This window comes from Furipterus horrens, unplaced genomic scaffold (genome assembly GCF_987537825.1).
Source record: "Furipterus horrens unplaced genomic scaffold, mFurHor1.1.pri manual_scaffold_16, whole genome shotgun sequence".
Taxonomy (NCBI): Eukaryota; Metazoa; Chordata; class Mammalia; order Chiroptera; family Furipteridae; genus Furipterus; species Furipterus horrens.
This window is the reverse complement of record NW_028327186.1, coordinates 12,917,147-12,923,186: the sequence shown is the minus strand read 5'-3', so window position 1 is coordinate 12,923,186 and position 6,040 is coordinate 12,917,147. Positions and strand designations below refer to the sequence as shown.

Sequence of the window (6,040 nt, the reverse complement as noted above, 5' to 3'; positions counted from 1 at the left end):
CGCGTTCGCTCCTACCGGGTCCGGTCGGGCTCAGGACATGCACAGCCGGCTGCGCGCCTGCAGCTCTCGGTCTGTGGGACTCCGCCTGCGCGCAACAAAGGCTGCAGGGCCCGCCCTCCGCCGAGGCGAAGACAAGAGCAGGGAGGAAGAAGGGGCGAAAGAAAGAAGTAAAGAAAGAAAGAAGAAAGAAAGAGAGGAGGTGGGAGGGACAGAGGGAGGGAGGGAGGGAGGAGCAGCAGCCGCCCCCGCCCCGTCCCTCCCCACCGGCCTCTCTGGCCTCTCCTGCCTTGCCTCGGCCTCCCCAGGGGCAGCGCATGGTCAGCACCAAGATTACACCCCACCGCCCGTGGGCCGAGGGCGCCCTCTGGTGGTGGAGCTGAGCCGGCTCTCCCAGCCTGGGTGCTCGGAGACCCCCCGCAAAGAGTCTGGAATTTCCGGAATTCCTGCCTTATCCCCAAGTTGTGCTCGAGGTGGCGCCCCTGGATGTGCGTCCAGGCCCGGCAGCCCTGCCCCTCCTAGGAGAGGGACACGGAAATCTCCAGAGGGTCGTGGGGGGGGGGGGGCGCCTCGCAGCAGGGCAGCGGGGGTCCCGGAGCCCCAAGATGATTCTGCTCCAAGGCCAACGCAGGAGAAAGGCCTGGCCCTCCCCTAGTGGGCAGCCTTTCTCCATGCGTGGCGGGGTCCCCAGTTCCTCGTCTGCAAGTGTATGCTGCATGTAGGTAAGCCCAGCCTGCAGCCTCTCTCAGCAGCACCCCACGCCCCGCAGCGATCCTGGAATCCCGCCAACCCCCGCCTGACATCTTAGGCCAGCCTCTGCCTCAACCCCTGCGCCCTCTGTCCTTCTGCTGCCTCAGCCCCGTCTCTGGCTTCCTGTTCCCTCCCTGCGGGGCTCCGCGGGCCGCTCACCCTCCACCTCCTGGCCAGCACCGGGACCTGCCCCTCTGCTCTTCAGGACCAGGACATGTTTGGTCAGCTATGCTGCCCTGACCCTTGGCCAGCCTCTGGGTAGCTTCTGCCCGCTGAGACCCACAGAGTGCCCCTCACTCCTGGGAGCTCCACCCGCAGCCCTCCTGTGGAGCACCAGCCACTCCGTTCCTTGACCTCCCTTTTCACTCCACCTCAGCCACCAGCTTTCAGCGCCACAGCCTAGGCTGTGCCATACGCAACTGCCCCACCTCTGAAATCTGAAAATCGGATGCCCCAATCTCAGACCAGACCCACCCTCCCTGAACCCTCACTGTCACACCATGTATTTTTCTTCCTCCTGTCCCTTGTCACCTTCCTCTTCTCTTCACCTACTGGCCTCTCCTGGCTTCACCTGCTCCCCTCCCTAGCTGCATACACTATTCTATCCCTGGCCCTTCAGCCAAACCGGGACAGCCTGGCCTCTCAATAATAATAAGAAGAAGAACAAGAAGAAAGAAGGAAGAAGCGGTGGAGGAGGAAAAGGAGGAAGAAGAAGAAACAGGAGGAGGAGGAAGAAGGGGGAGGGGGAGAGAGGAGAGGGAGAAGGAAGAGGGGGGAGGAGGAAGGGGAGGGAGAGGAAGAGGAAGAGGGAGGAAGGAGAAAGAAACAGGAGGAGGAAGAGCAGGAGGAATAAGAAGGAGCAGGGGGAGGGGGAGAGTGAGGAGGAGGGGGAGGAGGAAGAAAGGCAGAGCTGAGGGCTTTCGCCTATTACCTTCGTGAATTCTTTCTCAACCCTGTTATCACTGGTTATCATCCTCAATCGACTAGCCCCAGTACACACACAGCTGGGAAGTGACATAAAGGGGACTATAGCTTCTTCCTTCTCTAGAAACCCTTACACCCTTTTCCTTGAGCTTCCTGGCCTGTCACACTCTGTCACATGCATTAGAGGAAGTTAGAAATTAAAGACAAGCAAAATTTTTAAAGTATCAAACATTCATACCTGAATATCCCGTCTTTCCTTTTTTACTGAGATTATTTTTACCTGCAATCTACTTTTTCCAATCATCTCCACTTTTTTTTTTTTTAAATTTTAGAGAGAGCGGGGGGAACAGAAAGAGAAACAACAACTTTGTTGTTCCACTTATTTATGCACTCATTGGTTGCTCCTTGTATGTGCCCTCACTGGGGATTGAACCTGCAACCTTGGTGTAGTGGGAGAATACCCAAGCCAACTGAGCTACCTGGCCAGGGCCTCATCTCCACTTTTCATTACAGTAAATTTTCATCTCATCTAATATTCAATCTATATTCAGATTTCACCAGTTTACTCCAAAATCTCTTTTATAACTGGTTTACTCAGAACAATATCCAATCCAGAATCACCTATTGCGTTTGCTTATAATGGCAAAAGTTACTTCTGAAAAAGATAATACCTGTAAAAAAATAAAACAAACAAAAATAAAGATAATACTTTTTTAAGACTCTAGGCCAGTCCTGCAAAATTTCTCACCTGATTTTGTGTCATTGCTTCCGGGTGGTATCATTCATCCATTCCTGCATCCCCCTCTACTTTCTGTGAAACCTTTTTTTGGCTAGGATAAGCATTGATCTTGTGTACTTTATAAAACACTGCTGAAGACACACCATCTTGCTGGAGATTAGTAAACCACTAGCAAAACTCAGATTAACTTTTTTAAGAGTTCTAATTTATTTTATTTTATTTTTTAGATTTAATTAATTTATTTTAGAGAGAAGGGAAGGAAGGGAGAAAGAGAGGGAGAGAAGCGTTAACGTGTGGTTGCCTCTCACACACCCGCAACTGGGGAGCTGGCCCGCAACCCAGGCCTGTTCCCTGACTGGGAATCGAACCGGTTACCCTTTGGTTTGCAGGCTGGCGCTCAATCCACTGAGACACAGCAGCCAGGGCTCAGATTACTTTTTCAATTAGAGGGGCGGCAGCCGACTGCCCCCATTATACCCCTAGATTGCCCCCCTTGCAGCTAGGATATGGTAACTAGTAGCGTTGGTTGACTCTGTGTGAATATCCAGTTCCTCACCAACTATTAATGTAATGGTTTAACCAGTTGATAATCTTCATTTATAAGGGTTATGCTTTTTCTAATCCTACAGGTGTTTGTTTTTATATTTTTTTCCTACAAAGTAGAGTGCCCCTTCATCAACTGGGGCTATTTGGCGATTGGGAATTAAAATTCCTATTAGAAATACAAAAAAAAAATTTTTTTTTCGTTTTAGTGGGAAGAGCCTTTTAATAATGTCCCTTCCCACACCAAGTTGCTAACAGTCTGTAGGATGAATGTCTTCCCTTTCAGTTTTGTGAGTAAGCAAGCGTTGTATGGGATTTTCAACTATTGCAGAGCTTGCTTTAACTTTTAAATCTCCTCTTGTGTGAACAATTGGGCATGGCGCTGATTAACCGCCGGCGAGCCCTAGGAACCTCAAAGCCGCACGGGGCAGAGAGGCCAGCTCCGTAGCCGTGCTCTGGCCTCGGGCCTTCCCGGGAGGGACGACGGACCTCCCTGCCTGTGTATCAGGGACACCCTCGGTCCCCGCTGCGGGTGCGCGCTCCGCCCGGATCTTGGTGAGAACCGGCACCTCCGCTGGCGTCCTCTCTCCGCCGGGGTCCGGGGCCACCTGCGCCCACCACTCGCCCGCTGACCGCTAGAGGGCCGCTTGCGGATTTTACTGAGCAGCAAGTTCAGGCGCGCAGAACCAGTTGTGAGACCTACGTCTGAAAGTAGTGAAAAACTTTAGCCCCCCAAAACTAGGAAAAAAATAATTGAATACAGAACGTCACTCACAGCGGAAGTGAAAATAGTCAGTTTCCTTTGAAGGGACCTAGATGACACGCTGGTTTTCAACTGCCCGGCTAGCTCAGTCGGTAGAGCATGGGACTCTTAATCCCAGGGTCGTGGGTTCGAGCCCCACGTTGGGCGGCTTGCATTTTTTTTTTTTTTTTTTTGCTCTTCCCGGGCTAAACCTCAAGCTTCCTTCTGTTTCTTATTTTCGAACAATTCAGAACATAAAAACTATTAAGACTAAACTGGTTAAAGGAGGGAACCATGAAACTAGACAGCAACTTTGTTTTATAAATACACAGTAAGATTATCTAGTACAGAACAAGATTTGTTACGAGGTGACTTATTGAAAGGCAATGTTAAACCAAAAGGAATAAGAAGACGTGAAAATTTATGTAATTATGGAGTTTCCAAATATTGCTGAAGTGATCTTGTCAAAACTTCTGCAATGTATTCTTTTAACTTAATGCTATGCGATATTCAAGATTAGTTTGGAGACCAGCTCTGCTTCACAGGGTTTACTATAGATATATAAGGGGAGGGAGGGAGAAAGAGAGTGAGATAAACGTGGACCCTTTGCCTCTCGCAGGCCCCCACGCGGGGACCAGGACCGCAACCCAGCAATGTGCCCCCCGACCTGAATCCAACCGGCAATCTTTTGCTTTGCGGGAAGACGGTCAGCCAACTGAGCCAAACGTATCTGTAAATATCTGTAAATTCCTTTCAATTCATGTACTTTTTCCCTGTGGGAAGGGCTAGTGATTACTATGCGCTGTTTCAACTGTGATAGGCAGTTAGACACGAGCAAAGCAAGGATGGGCTATGTATGGGTCGCCAGCGTGGAAAGCCCCGGTTGCCTAGCAACAGGCAAAACTGGGAAAAGAAGGACCTCCCCGCAGGCTGAGTTTTCCTCTCCAGGCAGGTTGCTAGTCTTGGGGGTTAGACCCCAATAGAGGGGGAAGGAACAAGGGGGCGGGGTGATATCACTTAAGCATGAAGCCCCCAGTACAATGAGGTTTTGACCCTCATCAAATATTCAGTACATCCAGGGCCAGAAAAGCAGCAAAACCAGACAAGCAACACCATGGCTGACATCCGGACAGCACGCGGACCCATGACCTCTGCTCTGGTGCTGACCAATCAGTGGAGACCACGACTCAGAAAGGACTCACCTGAAAAGCTGATGAATTTTCTGTTGAGATCCTCTCCTGGGACCTTCCCTAAAATCTTCACCCCTAAAAGCCCTTAGCGCTCCAACAAAACCACTGTAAAGATTGCTTTAGTGATTTTAGTTCATCAGGTCAATTTTGTGAACAGACCCTTAGGACTATTTTATCCTTTGTTTTCCCTAAAGGAGTGATTCAGTCACATTGAAAACTTTCCCTTCAACCATTTTTGTCTCAAAACATATCCCAAAGCAAATGATTATATTTTCCTAAAATAACTTAATTTCTTTGGGCAAAACTTTGATGTTAACATCTGCAAATTCTTTCCTTGTTTTAAATATTTTCCATTATTCCCAACAATTCTCAAACATTCTTCACAATTATCATTTTGTTATCATCAATTCAACACACCATTTCAGACTTTGGAAGAAACACGTGGAAATTTTCGGTATCAGAAATGAAGGTTCCCTAAACACCCCTTTTATTAAAGAGGAGCAATTAACCTATAGGTGATGGGAAGTGAAGGAGCAGCTTTCAAAAGGCAAACCCTAGCAGAGAAAAGCAATCTGGTAGGTAGATGGGAAGTCATCCATTCGGCTTCCGACCAAGATGGAGGCATAGACAGACACGCTGCCTTTCCCTCCACAGCTAAGAAGGAATACAACTACCTCAAAACTAGAAACAACCAGAAGTTCTAGAAAATCAAACTACATAGAAGTCCAGCAAACAAAGATGTAAAGAAGAAACACTCATCCAGATGGATAGGAGGGGCAGAGCCAGGGTGGGAAGGATGCGGTGTGGTGGCGGCAGCAGCGGCAGGCCGGCAGAAAGCACAGTCACACGTTTTAAGAAGTCAAAATGGACACCTGGGGAGCGTTCCCAGCTCCTCGCCAGACCTTGCAGCCCACTGTCCCAGTGCTGGGGAAAATAAAGCCTCATTGCTTCTGACTGTGCAGACCAATGGGGGTTGGCGTGGAGGTAGAAACAGCCGGTCTCAGCAGAGTTCACTTGTTTAAAGGGCCTCCATGGTCCTAGAACAACCTAACAGACACAGAATTCAAAACACTGGTGATAAAGATGCTCACAAGCTTGCCAGATATGCTTGAGTATGGCAAACGCGTAAGAGAAGAAGTGAAGGCTATGCTAAGT

The 6,040-nt window shown here is 49.4% G+C and overlaps 1 non-coding gene across 1 annotated transcript; it reads left to right on the top strand.

Annotated features, from left to right (window-relative positions):
* Nucleotides 1-3,790: 3,790 nt before the first annotated feature.
* On the top strand, nt 3,791-3,863 carry TRNAK-CUU (transfer RNA lysine (anticodon CUU)). The gene has a single exon. It is a non-coding gene; the product is annotated as a tRNA-Lys (tRNA).
* Nucleotides 3,864-6,040: the final 2,177 nt, after the last annotated feature.